At 43.4% G+C, this 17,199-nt stretch overlaps 2 pseudogenes; both read left to right on the top strand.

Moving 5' to 3' along the window:
* The first annotated feature begins 689 nt into the window (after nucleotides 1-689).
* LOC118578572 lies at nucleotides 690-2,317 on the top strand (annotated as a pseudogene).
* Nucleotides 2,318-12,824: 10,507 nt separating this feature from the next.
* LOC118578767 lies at nucleotides 12,825-13,227 on the top strand (annotated as a pseudogene).
* The last annotated feature ends 3,972 nt before the right edge of the window (nucleotides 13,228-17,199 follow it).

Raw genomic sequence — 17,199 nt, 5'->3', positions numbered from 1 at the left:
CTTGCACCAAAATCTTGGCATCCAAATTGGCCTTTTCAGAGCTAAATGTTCAGCTTCTAGGGACTGGAACTTTATCTCAGGTGAGACAAAGCAAAAGATAGGTGGGATGCATAGGACCAGAAGGTTAGAGAGGAAAATTAAAACCATGTGAGGCCAACATAGCAATGAATTTATGGGGATGTGATTTATCACAGTAATAGAAACACAGATCAATATTCCTACAATCTCAGAAACAAACCGTAAAATAGAGAATGCTTCAGGGATAAATATTAAAAGATAGTCTCTAGAGCAGTCACAGACTGTTCAAGTTGTACATAAATGGGACCCAACAGCTGGTGACCTCTTAATGGTGCCAACAGACCTAAATGGTTAAAACTGGCTGGGTGGTAGTGGCACACGCCTGTAATCCCAGCACTCAGGAGGCAGAAGCAGGTGGAACTCTGTGAGTTCGAGGCCAGCCTAGTCTACAAAGTGAGTTCCAGAACAGGCTCCAAAGCTACAGAGAAACACTGTCTCAGAAAAAAAAAAAAAAAAAAAAGTTAAAACTGATAAACCTGTCTGGGTGGAACAATAGCCTTTGACATTATAAAAATCACAGGCATTAGAACAGCTGGTACAGGAGCAGCTAAATGTACAGCATATTGAAAAATTAACCAATCCTTGGAATTCTTGGAATTAATGTATTTGTCATTAAAATAAAAATCTGTAAAATGGAAAATGTTAACAGATTTGAGAGCCATAAATAAAGTAATTCAGCTAATGGGCTCTATACAACCTGAAATTCCCCTGTCTTCTCCATTACCTAAAGAATGGTCTGTTATAGTGGTTGGTTTAAAAGACTGCTGCTTCACTATACCTTTACAAAAACAGAATAGAGAAAAATTTACTTTCATGGTGCCTTCTTATAATAATTCCCAGACTACTAAAAGGTATCAATGGAAAGTTCTCCCACAAGGATGTGAAACAGCTGGTGGATGTATTTATGTATGCTGTGAATATGTGTTGCTCTGCTTGGTTGATAAATAAAACACTGATTTGCCAGTAGCCAGGCAGAAAGTATAGGTGGGACAAGCAGATGAGGAGAATTCTGGGAAGAGGAAGGGCTGAGTCAGCAGTCACCAGCCAGACACAGGGGAAACAAGACGACAAGGCAGAACTGAGAAAAGGTACCAAGCCAGGTGGCTAAACATAGATAAGAATTATGGGTTAATTTAAGTGTAAGAGCTAGTCCGTAATAAGCCTGAGCTAATAGCCAAGCAGTTATAAATAATATTAAAACTCTGAATGATTATTTTATAAGTGGACCTCAGGACTGTAAGGACCTGGTGGAACTGGAGAAACTTTCTGACTACATGAAACTGCCTCACCCTGTGCCAATATTTTGTCCACAGCCATTGGAAATAATTCATTAACAGTTCTCACAATGTATAATTTACATTGTATGGGTGATACCTTAGAAAAAATGTTTAAGGAAATAAAAAAATACCTTGCTGGGGATTAGAAATTGCTCCCCCAAAAATACAAAGAGGAGATTTTATTAATTACCTAGCATAGAAAATAGGTTTATAACAGCCATTGCAGTACATTGAGCTCCATAGAGACAGCGCCAGGGCAAGCGAGAGCCGGACGGGCACTGGGCGACTCTGTGCCTAGTGGAGGAAAATCAACTAAACATGGGCAAAGGAGATCCTAAGAAGCCGAGAGGCAAAATGTCCTCATATGAATTCATTGTGCAAACTTGCAGGGAGGAACACAAGAAAAAGCACCCGGATGCTTCTGTCAACTTCTCAGAGTTCTCGACGAAGTGCTCAGAAAGGTGGAAGACCATGTCTGCTAAAGAAAAGGGGAAATTTGAAGACATGGCAAAGGCTGACAAGGCTCGTTATGAAAGAGAAATGAAAACCTACATCCCCCTCAAAGGGGAGACCAAAAAGAAGTTCAAGGACCCCAATGCACCCAAGAGGCCTCCTTCGGCCTTCTTCTTGTTCTGTTCTGAGTATCGCCCAAAATCAAAGGAGAGCACCCCGGCTTGTCCATCGGGGACGTTGCAAAGAAGCTGGGGGAGATGCGGAACAACACAGCTGCGGATGACAAGCAGCCCTGCGAGAAGAAGGCTGCCGAGCTGAAGGAGAAGTATGAGAAGGATATTGCTGCCTACAGAGCTAAAGGAAAACCCGATGCGGCCAAGAAGGGGGTCGTCAAGGCTGAAAAGAGCAAGAAAAAGCAGGAAGAGGAAGAGGAGGAGGAGGATGAAGAGCATGAGAAAGAGGAGGAAGAAGAGGAAGACGAAGATGAAGAAGATGATGATGACGAATAAGTTGGTTCTAGCGCAGTTTTTTTCTTGTCTATAAAGCATTTAACCCCCTGTACACAACTCACTCCTTTTAAAGAAAAAAATTGAAATGTAAGGCTGTGTAAGATTTGTTTTTAAACTGTACAGTGTCTTTTTTTGTATAAATAACACACTACCGAATGTGTCTTTAGCTAGCCCTGTCCTGGTGGTGTTTTCAATAGCTGCTAACCTTGCCTGGTCCAGTCTGGGGGTTGTAAACTGGCATGGAAATTCAAAGCAGGTTCCTGTTGGTGCACAGCACAAATTAGTTCTACATGGGGACGGTAGGTTTTTGTTGTTGTTGTTGTTTTATTTTTTTGTTGTTGCTTTTGTTTTATTTTTTTTCATCTTCAGTTGTCTCTGATGCAGCTTATACAAAGATAATTGTTGTTCTGTTAACTGAATACCACTCTGTAATTGCAAAAAAAAAAAAAGCAGCTGTTTTGTTGACATTCTGAATGCTTCTAAGTAAATGCAATTTTTTTATTAGTATTGTCCTTTTCATAGGTCTGAAATTTTTCTTCTCAAGGGGAAGCTAGTCTTTTGCTTTTGCCCATTTTGGGTCACATGAATTATTGCAGTGTTTTCTTTTCATATAGTTAGCTGGATAAAAAAAGCTTTTATCTACACGCCCTGCATATTGTGATGGGGGTAACATTTTCATCCATAGTTGAAACTCCAAAGTCGTGATCAGTTGGATAAAGAGATAGTACATAACCTACATGCAAAGCTGAGAATGATCGATGATCGACTCTATCACACGGTGTGGGATTATTAGAATCAAACCATCTGAAAGTCTGTCCTTGAAGGAGTAATAGAAAAGTATGTTCTATTCTAATCACAAGGACTCTTAACGTCCATTACTGTGTAATGGCAGTGACATTCTGCAGTTCCCTGTTAAAGACCTGAGAATGTGTCCCCAAAATACGAGACTGCCAGATTAAACTTGTTGACCTCAGTCCTAGCAGAGGCTGTGGTGAGAACGCTGGCTGAAATGCCTTTGCCCATCTAGCTATAGGATTATTGCTCAGGAAACTTGACTGTTTGAAAAGTATTTTTAATTAGTTGAGCCAACTTTTGTTAAAACTATGCCACATTTAAAATTAAAGTGAGGGTATATTTTCCTATATTGTGATTTATCCCTTGATAAATCAGATACAAGAGAAGATGATAAACTTTGCACATTAGTACCCGTTGTCCAATCCATTTGGTTTTTCTTTATAAAACCCAAACTCATTCATTAGTCATTTTTAATCTGCTTAACAGTTAGGGAACAATTTGGCAATTTTGTGGTTTTTTGAGACTATCATTCTCTTAAAGTTCCAGTGTTTTAAAATAGTGTTCTTGTGCTTTTATGTGCTTTTGTGATGGAGTGCTGTTTGTTACATAATTTTGATTTGGGTTCTTTACATTTGCGTTCGTTTATGTAATTTGAGGAGGAATACTGAACATGAGTCCTGGATGATACTAATAAACTAATAATTGCAGAGGTTTTTTTAAAAAAAGAAAATAGGTTTATAAAAAATTCAATCCCAAAATGTGAAAATTATGAGAGATCAATTGCAGGCTCTTAATGACTTACAAAAATTGCTAGGAGACATTAATTGACTATGGCCCACAATTGGATTAACAACTCAAGAACTAAGTAATTTATTCAGACCTGACAAGGTAACAAGAATTTAAATAGTTCAAGAAAATTATCAGCTGAAGCTGAGAGAGAATTGGCTCTGGTAAATAAAGAATGACAGGATGCAGCCCTTGGATCCAGAGCTTGGTTGCATCCTAAATATTCTACCTTCTAACTATTCTCCTACTGGAATTCTTATGCAGAGAGAAGATAAGATTTTAGAATGGATATTTTTGCCACACAGAGAAAAAAACTAGAGACCTATGTAGAAAAGTTTTTTAAATTGACACTAAAAAGATAATTGAGATGTCATTATCACAGACTGGGAGACCATAGCCCCTGAGCTATTCTAGGATTGTAAATAGAAAACCTCAGAGTATCAAGGGTTTAAGAAAAAACCCTTTTCTATCTAAAGGCTAGACTTTTTCTATCTGAGGATTATAATAAGTTTCTATCTATCTGACTGGTAAAATAAGGAAACACACACCTTTTCTGATGATAACTTTCTCTTTTACTTCATTTTAAAAAATGGTTTCTGACTCTTTCTGTCTCCATACAGCTACATATCTCCACACTGCTGCATACAGCTACATATCTTTATAAGCATACATCTTTTCGCATAACCACACATCATTCTTTTACATACACTTCTCTTCTGCATCTCTTTTCTATACAGCTTCATCCTCCTTGCCTCCACAGTTACAAGTCTCCACACAGCCACAGCTAAACATCTCATTTGTACAGCTCTCTTACCTACAGCACTTCACACGGTTCCTCAGCACGGCTCCTCACATAGCAGCAGCTCTCTCACACACTCACTCACACGTCTTTCCTGTACATTTTTCACTCACTCTTTACTTACATTTTAACCACTCACTCCCTCATGCTTCTCTCATGCTTCTTCATTTCTCACTCAGCACACACACACACTTCATTCACATTCTGCATCAGCTCTCACATGGCTCTACACAGCCGTCTCTCTCCACACCACCCATAAGGTATCTTTTGCAAATAACTTCTTGGTCAGGGGTGGGACTTGGGTCCACTCTCCATTCTCAGTGCTGGGATTTTGTCTGATTTGAACCAGTGCAAGTTTTGTGTGTGCTGTCACAGTCTCTGTGAGCTCATATGTCTACTAGTCCTGTTGCATCTAGATGGCACTGTTTCTTTGGAGTTATCCACCTGAATCATAAATTTTAAAATAAAGCTTACTGCTGGGCGGTGGTGGCACATGCCTTTAATCCTAGCACTGGGGAGGCAAAGTGAGGCAGATCTCAGTGAGTTCGAGGCCAGCCTGGTCTACAGAGCAAGATCCAGGACAGGCACCAAAACAACACAGAGAAACCCTGTCTCAAGAAACCTAGATAGATAGATAGATAGATAGATAGATAGATAGATAGATAAATAAATAAATAAATAAATAAATAAATAAATAAATAAATAAATAAATAAATAAATAAGAAAAACAGGTGGAGGGCTGGTAGAGCCGTTTAACCCACTGTCTAGTTGGCAGCTATTGGACTCTCCTTACTTCTTTGAGCAAAGGGCTGGACTTTTGTGCCAGAGCCAGTCATTTTTTAACATTCTTTGGACTCCTTGAGGAATCTACAAAATGATCACAGCTGCTTGCTGCAATCCCTCAAGGTGTAAACCTTGCTAGGATGGTCTCAGTCAACATCACACTCTATGCTCTCACAAGCATTGGTGGACTCTACTAGCCTGCTTTAGAACCCAACCATTTCCACCTAAGCCAGAGAAGTGCTCCCCTGGTGGCCAAACATTGGGGATTGTTTTCTCTGACTGGAAGGTATAAAGCTGTGATTGGTGGTGGTGAAGAGGGCACAGGATTCCTTAGCATGAAGCATATGCTGTGCCTGGTGCAAACACCCTTCTCTCTCTGCCTATGTATGCAGAAACAGGCTGCTCTGCTCAGTGGCGAATGGGGAGAGAGAAACCTCCATGCTGTGTCCTCTGAAGCTGCAACATTCGGCCCAATTAAAGACTTCTCTTGAGTGGCCTCTTCCAGCTTCCTTTTAGTGCAATGGTATGAGATAGGGACACAAAGCAGTGGCAGCAAAGAGTGTAGAATGGTGGCAGTGATGGTGCAGCGGCTGCAGGGCAAGGTGCATAGGTGGCAAAGTGGCAGCTGCTTAACTGCTGAAAGGGCAAAACTGAGGACACAGAGGAAGGAGCCACAGGGACAGGAATCAAGAGGGAGCAGTGGCAGTAGAGCACAGGCAGTGGAGCAGGGGAGCAGCAGAGCAGAGGCAGGGGAGCAGTGGAGCAGAGGCAGTGGAGCAGGGGAGTAGAGGCAGTGGAGCAGAGGCAGTGGAGCAGCAGAGCAGAGGCAGTGGAGCAGTGAAGCAGAGGCAGGGGAGCAGTGGAGCAGAGGCAGGGGAGCAGAGGCAGTGGAGCAGCAGAGCAGAGGCAGTGGAGCAGGGAAGCAGCAGAGCAGAGGCAGGGGAGCAGTGGAGCAGAGGCAGTGGAGCAGGGGAGTAGAGGCAGTGGAGCAGAGGCAGTGGAGCAGCGGAGCAGAGGCAGTGGAGCAGTGGAGCAGAGGCAGGGGAGCAATGGAGCAGAGGCAGGGGAGCAGAGGCAGTGGAGCAGCAGAGCAGAGGCAGTGGAGCAGGGAAGCAGCAGAGCAGAGGCAGTGGAGCAGTGGAGCAGAGGCAGTGGAGTAGGGGAGCAGCAGAGCAGCAGAGCAGAGGCAGGGGAGCAGTGGAGCAGAGGCAGTGGAGCAGGGGAGCAGCAGAGCAGAGGCAGTGGAGCAGGGGAGCAGCAGAGCAGAGGCAGTGGAGCAGAGGAGCAGTGGAGCAGCAGAGGCAGTGGAGCAGAGGCAGGGAAGCAGTGGAGCAGAGGCAGGGGAGCAGAGGCAGTGGAACAGAGGCAGTGGAGCAGGGGAGCAGAGGCAGTGGAGCAGCAGAGCAGAGGCAGGGGAGCAGAGGCAGGGGAGCAGAGGCAGTGGAGCAGAGGCAGGGGAGCAGTGGAGCAGAGGCAGTGGAGCAGAGGCAGGGGAGCAGCAGAGCAGAGGCAGGGGAGCAGAGGCAGTGGAGCAGCAGAGCAGAGGCAGGGGAGCAGAGGCAGTGGAGCAGAGGCAGTGGAGCAGCAGAGCAGAGGCAGGGGAGCAGAGGCAGGGGAGCAGAGGCAGTGGAGCAGAGGCAGGGGAGCAGGGGAGCAGAGGCAGTGGAGCAGAGGCAGGGGAGCAGCAGAGCAGAGGCAGGGGAGCAGAGGCAGTGGAGCAGCAGAGCAGAGGCAGGGGAGCAGAGGCAGTGGAGCAGAGGCAGTGGAGCAGCAGAGCAGAGGCAGGGGAGCAGGGGAGCAGGGGAGCAGAGGCAGGGGAGCAGTGCAGAGGCAGTGATGGCAGTAGGAATAATGACAACAGCAGAATATGTGGTAACTGAGAAACAGGGTCAAGAGCTGAGGACTTTGGGCCCCTAGGTCTAGAAGCTCCAACTGAGCAATACCAATTTCTTCAGCCTGCACAAGAGCCATAATACTTGTAGACATGGGGACTACAGAAGAGCTATAAGACTGCTCCTTGCTGTGTCAGAGCAGAATGTCATAAGACTACAAGGTGATTGCTGGAAGTACTCCTTCCTCCATCCCACCCACATTAGCCAGGCAGATAGAGCAGCACTATCTCAGACCATGGATCTCATTCAGCTTGGGCTGCCATTATCAAATACCACAGACTTAGTAACTGGACACAATTTATTTCTTACAGTTCTTAAAACCAGAAAGCCCAAGGTTGGGGAGCCAGATGTTTTGTTGCCTGGTAAAGAATCTTGTTTTATTTGCAGATGACCACTTTCTTAAGTCTTTACATGGTGAAAGAAAGGAAATTCTCTTTCTCTTCTAAGGCCACATTTCTATCAGATTAGTGTTTCCCTTTATGACTAGATTTGACTGATAATGTCCTAAAGATCACATCTCCAGATACAGCCACCCTGAGGGCTAGGTTAGGGCTTCATTGTGTGAACTTGGTGGGGAGGGGTACAAGCCAGCCCTAGGTAACATGTTTTTTCAGGTCATCTCAACTCTTAGCGTCTTTGGAGTGCTTGTCATTTTCTGCAGTCATGCAGATGTAAGGACTAAGAAGTTGTGTGTCCCATTTGTTGCTAGTCCCTACCATCATAGAATTACTAATGGTCCATAAACTTGGCCTGGAAAAATACTTACAGATAAGGCAGGAAAATAGACAGAAATAAATTCATTTGTCCTTTTTTTTTTTTTTTTTTTTTTTTTTTTTTTTTTTTTTGAGACAGCATCTCATGCTATATTTCAGACTGGCTTTGAATTCAGTATTTTAGCCTGAGCTGCCTCCAAACTAATGATAATCCTTCTGACATAGCCTCCCACAATCTGTGATTTTAGCTCATGGAAAGTTTTTATATCATATGTCATATGACACAGTTGGAATGTTTTCTAGAAATGTAGGATATTCTGCAAGCAATGGTTCCTGGTAGATAGAAAAACATGCATCTTGATCAAGATTTACATCAGTGTTTGAAGCAACTTTATTCACAGTTCCTAAAAACAGTGGACAGCCTAAATCTGTCAATTGTTGAAGAAAGAAACTTGGTTTAGATGCTCTTGTGATGGTTCAGGAAATTCCATTTTGTACCAGGCACTTTCTTTAACAGATGTTGACCTCTTAAGTAAACTCCTGAAAGATGAGCTCCTGGCAACCTGCCCCCTCCCCCAGAATCATGTAACTGCTGTGAAATGATTAGCTGTTTGTTCTGGCTTCTGTAAATTCTCTTATCAGTGTGTGCAGGGTGAATGAGGCAGTTCCTCACATAACTGCAAATCCTACAGAAATGAAGTAATTGTGGTCTTCACTTTTAAAAGCCCTCCCCTCACCTATTTCTGTGTGGCTTGTCTCTGATTTGGCTAAGAAACTGCAGCCCTGCTAGCAGTTTTAATAAATTTGACTACTTATAATCTGTATTGAGTCTAGTCTTTTCCCAGTAGTCTTGAACACCGTAACACTCCAAGTGTCATTTCTGAGCAATAAAAATTAACACTTGTGTCCCATATTCCAACAGGGTGACAATCTAGACAAAATAAACCTACAGTGATTGGAAGCAGATTGGTTGTTTCTGAAGACAAAGAATGATGAGGACTCCTCACTTTAGGGCATAAAGAAACATGTTAAGGTAGTGAAGTATTTTGTATCACAATCATAGAGGCTGAGACTGCATACATTTGTCAAAACCCATCCAATTTACAATTTAAATTTGTAAAGTTCATCACTTGTAAATTATACCTCACTAAACCCAATTTAAAAAAAAATAGCTCAACAGTAGAGCACTGGTAGTTTTTGAGGAGAACCAGAGCTCAGTTCCTCCACTCACATGGCAACTCACAACTTTCTGTAACTCCAGCCCCAGATGATCCAGTGCCCCCTTCTGGTACTGTGGGTACTAGTCATCACATGAGGCACAGATATTCATGCAGACAAAATACCCATACACTCAATAAAATTTTAAAAAATAGATTTGAAAATGAAAAATATTCTAAATGGCTACTAAGAGAAGCTTAAGAAAAGGAAATGCTAAGACTGATGCCATGCCTAGCTTCTACTCCACTTCCTTTCTCTCTTCCTGCAAGTCCCACCTATACCTCCTGCTTAGCTATTGGCCATTCAGCTCTTTATCAAACCTATCACAGCAATATATCTTCACACAGTGTACAAATGTTCCACAACATTTTCCCCTTCTATCTAAATGAAAAGAAAAAGTTTTAACTCTACCATAGTAAAACTACATACAATAAGAACAATTATCAGGTAAGAATTACATTCACATTGTCCAGTCCACTTGTATTTGACATATTTGGAGAAAGCACTCTATTATCAATCATGATGAATTTAAAGTTTTATATCTAAACCATTTTCTATAATAACTTGTATTACTATCCTAAACCTATCTTTTTAGACCTAAAAACATCTTCTTAAATAAATAACTTAAGCTTTTATGTTTCTCAGCCTTATAAACTTTATATCTCTTATATAAGGTTTTTTTCTGAAAAAAGAAAACTGTATACTGGCCTTACCCACTCTGAGGAGTGGATGGGGGTAGAGTGGGAGGGAGGTGAGGAGGCAGGAGAAGGAAAGGGAGGGGGAACTGGGGTTTGTATGTAAAATGAAAAAAATTTAATAAATTAATATATTTTTTAAAAAAGAAAACTGTATACTATCTAGTGTTCAATCCCCATCAGAGATCCAAGAAGGATATAATATTACCTGAGTAAACACAAAATGAAGAACAAGCAACTTCCAAAACTATAAAAATGACAGAGACACCTGCAATGTTGGGGCATCCATCTTCAGCCTACAGTCCTAGGTTATCTGACAGACTTTTCTATGAAGCAGGAATTTTAAAGGATTGTCCTATCTTGTCTTGGCAAATTTTGGCAGTTGCTCTCTTTTGTGTCCTGCTTGCTCTGTTTGGACAACATAGTTAGCAGTCAAGGCAAAGGCAGTTTATGGCCAAAATGGCTAGCTTTGCCACAATGAAAGCAAACTCTGTATGGAGGTTCTTTGATGCCCATCATCCTTTTTTGAAGTAAACAGTGCTGCCAGGAACAGCTGTGTCTCACTGTCATGAAAACCCTTTGGCATTAAAACATTTTAATGCCATATTCTGTGGGTCTTTGAAGTGTTTGACAACTACCTAGCTATTTAAAATATGTCTCTGACCTTGAAAACATACCTGACATGACTGTAAGTTTATTGTTATAGATGACTAACTACTAACCTGTTTTTCTTTATTATCCTAAATAGCTTCCAAGGACTAAAACTCTATATTACAATTGTAAATGAGGTACATAGGTACAACACCTTAAACAAGAGTAGAAACATACATACAGTATAACAAAAATAACCTTAAATTTGTATCAATATACAAAAATCCATACCAGTGTAAAATATTTGGTTGCTCAAAAGTAGACTCAACAATACATCCTTTTATCTCATCATTTTTATACTATATTCCCGATTTTCTCCTTCAGAAAGAGATCCCTGAATCTAATCTCCTTTGTTCAGCTTTATTCCTGGCCGTGACCAATAACAACTTGTAACCAACACCCCTAAAACATGACAAACATCTATAACCTATCAAACGACCAAAGCCCACCTACCCCACCTCTTGTGAATGTGGGTATCATGTTCTCTAGACTGCTTCTTATTGTCTTGGGGTGACATCCTTGGAGGACCCTGAGTAAATGGAGATAATGGTCAAGTCCTGGGAAAGCTGCATCATATGTTGTTCAGTCTCTATGTAATAGCAAAGTGTAGGGTCCTGGCTGTAGTAGTGCATGAGGCTAGACCAGCTCAGCTAGCAGCTTTGTTCTGGATGCAGAATTCTGAGGAAACTGCAACAGAGGCACTCTAAGAGGCTGGGTCACTTGGGCTGCTGTAGTGAAAACACCCATGCTACTACCACCCCCATGTCTGAGCAAGGGGCTGTGGATCGAAAAACATAGACAAGAGACAGTGTGTCATTCACCTCAGTAGAATGCCAAATGCCATTTATTGAAAGAAGGAAGAAACCTTAAATACAGGCTTATAGCACAATGGAAGAACCCCTGGAGGGCAGAAGTTTGCTATTGATGTTTACAATCTTACATCTAAGCTGTTAACGCCCAATATGCAGGATACACAAACAAGGAACTTCCCTTAAGCATTCAGGAGGGTGGAGACTAGCAGGGAATCAGCATAGGGAGGACACCAAGGTTAAGGTCAGCAAGCAAGGCAACAGCTACCCAAACAGGGGCCAGGGCTACTTGATTTTATTGGTGTCTGGTCCTTTTTTTTCTGAAAACACACACATTTTTAAAGGTAACATACATATCTACATTAACACAAGTATGGATTGTGTGGTGTTCAGAAGTCAGTTAAAGATGATTTTTGTTTTATGTTTGAGCAGGTAAAAGACATCTTCACATATAACCTGTTTTCATTATGTATGGGCTGCTTATCTGCAAAGCTCCTTAGTCTCCGAGTGAAACAGATTTTATAGGATGGCTATAAGTTCAGACCAGAGTAGCAATAGTGCAAAGCACTTTAAAAGAATAAACAAATTAACTATTCCTTTAGTTTCACATTCACAAATTCTGTCACCAAGACTTCCTCATATTGTGTTCCCAGAAGTTCATGTCACATCTCTCAATCTCTGCTCTCTCTCCTCTTTTTCCTCCCCTACTTCTCTCTGGAGTGGCCCTCTCACATCTTGGTGCACTGAGGATTACCTGGAGAGGTTGTTCAAACACTGGCCAACATTGCAGTTTGCCTTAGAAGAACAGAAGCAGAGCATGAAAGTTTGTTTCATTTTCTCTTCTGTTTTCTTTTCTTGTGGTTTTGAAATAGGGTCTCAAGTAGTTCACGCTCGCCTCAAACTTACTGCTTGAACACTGAGCTCATCTTCCTCCTATGTCAATTGCTTAGGATTACAGATACACACTACTCTGCCTAGCTAAGATCTGCTTTCCTGGTAAGTGCCCAGGTGACTCAGAAGCTAGTCTTGAGGACATACTTTAAAGAACATTGCTTTGGATGGCCGGGCGATGGTGGCACATGCCTTTAATCTCAGCACTGGGCAGGCAGAGGCAGGTGGATCTCTGTGAGTTCAAGGCCAGCCTGGTCTACAAAGCGAGTTCCAGGAAAGGCGCAAGGCTACACAGAGAAACCCTGTCTTGAAAAACGAAAACAAAAACAACAACAAAAAAAGAATATTGCTTTGGAGCTAGGAATAGACTCAGTGGGACATTTTTTTACTAGAATTCATAGGCCCTGGATTTGAGCTCCTGCCCAGCACACAAAAGTCAGACTTTCCTTCTGGGTCCCTGCTGCTTGCTGTTGAAATGGGCAAGTTCGTGAAACCTGGAAAAGTGGTCTGGTCCTGGCTAAATACTTTTCAGGACACAAAGCTGTCATCATGAAGAACATTGATGATGGTACCTCAGACCACCCTTACAGCCAGTGGCTGGAATTGACTGCTATCCCCAAAAAGTGACAGCTGCCACAGGCAAGAAGAAAATTGCCAAGAAATCAAAGATCAAGTCCTTTGTGAAAGTGTATGGCCATGATCACCTTATGCCCACAAAGTGCTCTGTGGACATCCCCTTGAACAAAACTGTTGTCAACAAGGATGTCTTCAGAGATCCAGCTCTGTAACACAAGGCCAGGAAGAAGGCCAAGGCTAAGTTTGAGGAGCTATGCAAGGTAGGGAAAAACAAGGGTTTTTCCCAGAAGCTTCGGTTTTAGGTATATTTTTGTTTCCATTAGTGATAATGATAATAATAATAATAATAATAACACTCTCTCCACACATCACAAGAATGAACTGAGCATAGTAGAATATTTGTAGAATCCTGCACTCAAGAGGCTGAGTGAGATAGGAGGACTGTGAGTTCTAGGCCAGCCTTGGCTACAATACCCACTTTACAATACCTACTTTAGAACAACAAAATCTTTTCCAAGCCTTGAAGAGCACAGCTCCCGTTCTCTTTAATTTTGATATCAACACTAGGGGGTCACAGTACACTGCAAGTACTCAGCAACATTTGCAGTTTGCCTCCTACTGTGAGAACAGAGAGCCCAGAGCCCAGGAAGGGTGTTTTTTTGTTTTGTTTTTTGTTTTTTATCATAGCAGAGGTTGGGGTATAGGAAATGTTTGGAATGTCAGGTATTTCCTCTTAGATGCAGGTCCCACTGGGTGGGATCTGCTTATGGTTTTTCCTGTATCCAGATGTTACCTGCCAGAAGCTGTGTCTGGCTCTCTAAGCCTGTCATGGCAGCCTTGTGGTCAAGTTGTTTTGGGCCTCCCCCACTGCCTAGCCTCAGTTCACAAAGGGCAATCAATTGCCAATACCCCTAACAGTGGACAAGGAGAGTTACACGCATACCTGGGCCAACTCCCTACCCCGTCCCCCCCCCACACACACACACATATATGTGTGCAGGAACACACACAGCACACACAGGTAATAACAAAATAACAACAATGCTTAGGACTTGTCCAGACTTGCCCAAGAATGGAAAAGCTATAGCCTTAAACCCACCCCTGCTAGCCCTAACCAATTAGAAATGTACCAACATAATTGCCACTCACTTAAGCCAATCGTAGATAAAATGACCAAATGACCTAACTGCCCTAGGATCTCCCCTTAGCTGTGCTTAAAAGGAGTTTACACATTTTTCTCAAGGTCATCACCATTTTGTACAGGTGAGGAACCCCACATGCATGTGGCATAATAAATGATAGGCTACATGACCGCACATGCACTGTCCAATAGCCAAGCAAGAGGCTTGGTCATTCCAAGGTCTTATGTCCTACGTAATCTGTGTGCTGCTTGGTCACATAATTACGTGGAGCGTGATCACATATCATAATCTATGCACATGCATGGTGTAGCTATGTAAACCCATATGTGCGTGTGTGGGGTAATCCATAAAAAGCAAGTCACAGACCCCCTCCCTCCTCTCTTTCCTTGCATGACCATTTCCATAAGCCTAAGCACTACACTCTGTTCTCCTTCCCCTAATAAACTCTTCTAGTGGGTTTTGTTGTACCTCAGGGCTTTTCTCACATGGTAAACAGTGCCATGCCACTTAATGAATAACATAGCAGTACATAATAACTAACAATGAATGCTCTCTTGCTGATTGCATTGTGACTGGTGATCTTTTGGGGGACTTCTCATGGACCCCAACATATGGTGCATTAGCCAGGAAGTCCCCCCAAGACTCCTGACACATGGCGGTTTGAAAATCCAGTTGGCAGGTAAGTGTGAGTGCTGTTTGTGTGTCTTGGTGTTCCTTCATTCTTGTGTTCTTTGTTCTGTTCTCTGAAAAGCTCGAGCTGAACTGAAGCTGAAGCTGGCCCAGGTATGCCAAGTGGACACACTTCTGGGACCTGGGCCACGTGGATCAAGAGACTTCTTCCATCCACCTGTATAGTATTTGGGGGCTCTGGTTGAGCAGGGAAAGAATAGCAGGTCGCTCCTGTAAAACAGGGCTCTGAAACAGCCATGAGAAAGGCCATTGTCCTGATTCTGGTTTCTGTTTGAGGTGCCATACCAGTACTTGTTTGTCCATGTCTGTTGTCTGTCCTTGTCTACTAACTTCCTTTCTTATCCTAGAGAGATGGGTCAAGCCGCATCCACCCCACCCCATTAATATCCTGTCAGACAACTTCAAGGACTTCTGAGCCCAAACTGATGACTTAGGGTTTGTGGTCCAGAAAACTAAACTCTCCATTTGTTGCAGGAACAAGTGGCCTGTGCTTGATGTGGGCTGCCTGGAGGAGGGAACTTTCGACCTCCCAATTATCTATCAAGTCAAGAACATAGTCTATGGGTTACCAGGGCACCCTGAACAGGTCCCCTACATAACCACCTGGCAGTTCCTTATAGAGAAGCACCCTAAAGGGCTGAAGCCCTTTCTTCCTCACAGAAGGCAATCATGGCATTAGCCGCTGAAAAGAAGGAGGAGCCAAAGGAAGGAGCCAAGCATTCTGCACCATTTTTCTCTGTCCTCCCTTCTCCAAGTGATCTGGAGGAGGAATCTTTCTCAGCCCCACCTTCCTATGCCCGGTAGCTCAGGAGGGAGGGGCAGGGGAAGGGGTGGAGGTACAAGGGGAAGGGGAGGGGCTGAGACACAAGGGGAGGAGGCAGGAGGGGTGGTGATAGGGAAGGAGGAGGGATTAAGGAGTCCTCCACACACTAGGGGTCAGAGGGAGGAGCCACCGGCTGAGGCTGACTCAATGGCCTTTCCACTACAAGCTGTGGGACCACCTGATGCCAATGGCAGGCAGCAGCTGGTCCATTGGCCTTTCGCCACTAGCGATCTGTATAATTGGAAAATTCAGAACACTAAATTTTCTGAGAAGCCTGCAAGGCTCACTGACCTGTTAGATTCTGTGCTTTTCACTCAGCAGCTGATGTGGATAGACTGTTACCAGTTACCCCAGGTCCTCTTCAACACTGAGGAAAGGGAATGGATTCTGGCAGAGGCCAGTAAATTGCTTTTGGGCCCAGACAGAAGACCAACTACCATTGCAGACCTCATGAACACTGGTTTTCCTCTGATGTGACCTGACTGGAACTTCAACACGGAGAAAGGTAGGGAGAGATTGAAAGTCTACTGCCAGGCTTTAACGGGAGGTCTCTAGGCTTCCGTGAGGCAGCCGTAAATTTGTCCAAAGAAAGTCAGGTGTGCCAGGAGCCTTCTGGGAGAGATTGATAGAAACCTATAAGACCTTGGATCCAGAAGTGCTAGGGAATAGATCTGCAGTGAGCCAGGCTTTTGTCAACCAGTCAGCTCTGGACATCAGCCATAAGTTACAAAGGCTAGAAGGGTTTGATGGTAAGAGGTTGGCTGAACTCATTGTGATTGCAGAAAAAGTGTACAATAACAGAGAGACCTCGGAAGGAAGACAGACTAGAGGGCTAACAAAGGCTTTAGATAAGCAGAAACAAGGACTAGGAAAGGTACTCTTGGCTGCATCAGGTGATCCTGAAGCTAATAGGCAAGCAAGTAAATTGGCCTTTGGAAACTCAAAACAGGGAGGGAAAGGCCTAAAGACAAAGCCAGACAATGGGCCCAGCTTACAAAGAGACCAGTGTGCTTACCGAAAGAAATTGGGTCACTGAAAAAATTTATGCCCTGAAAAGCAGAGCCACTAGAGGTACTAGAAAGGGAAGAAATGAGTGATTGAAGGGAATGGGGCTCAGAGCCCCTCCCTGAGCCTTGGGTAACCCTAAAGGTGGAGGGGAAAGCATAGATTTTCTGGTAGACACTGAAGCACAGCACTCCATCCTGAAATAATCCTTGGGCCAAATATCCCAAAAGAAATCCTAGGTATAAGGGGCCACAAGGATGAACCAGTACTCATGGACTACCTCAAGATCAGTAGACATAGGAAAGGGCCAGGTAACACATTCTTTGATGGTCATTCCTGAATGCCCATACCCACTATTGAGAAGAGACTTATTAAACAAGATGGGGGCCCATATCCATTTCAACCAGACTGGATTATCAGTGACAGACCAAAATGGGGAGGCACTACACATGCTTACCATGTCACTTGTAGATGAATATAAGTTGTTCACAAGCCCCCCACATAAAAAATGGGGACCTACTACAAAAATGGCTCAACAAAGTTCCCCAGGCATGGGCAGAAGCTGGGGGATCTGGGCTGGCAATGCACAGGGCCCCCATATTAGTAGAGCTGAA

This window comes from Onychomys torridus, chromosome 2, assembly GCF_903995425.1.
Source record: "Onychomys torridus chromosome 2, mOncTor1.1, whole genome shotgun sequence".
Classification (NCBI taxonomy): Eukaryota; Metazoa; Chordata; class Mammalia; order Rodentia; family Cricetidae; genus Onychomys; species Onychomys torridus.
The sequence above is the reverse complement of the archived record's forward strand: the minus strand, read 5'-3'. Positions and strand labels throughout refer to the sequence as shown.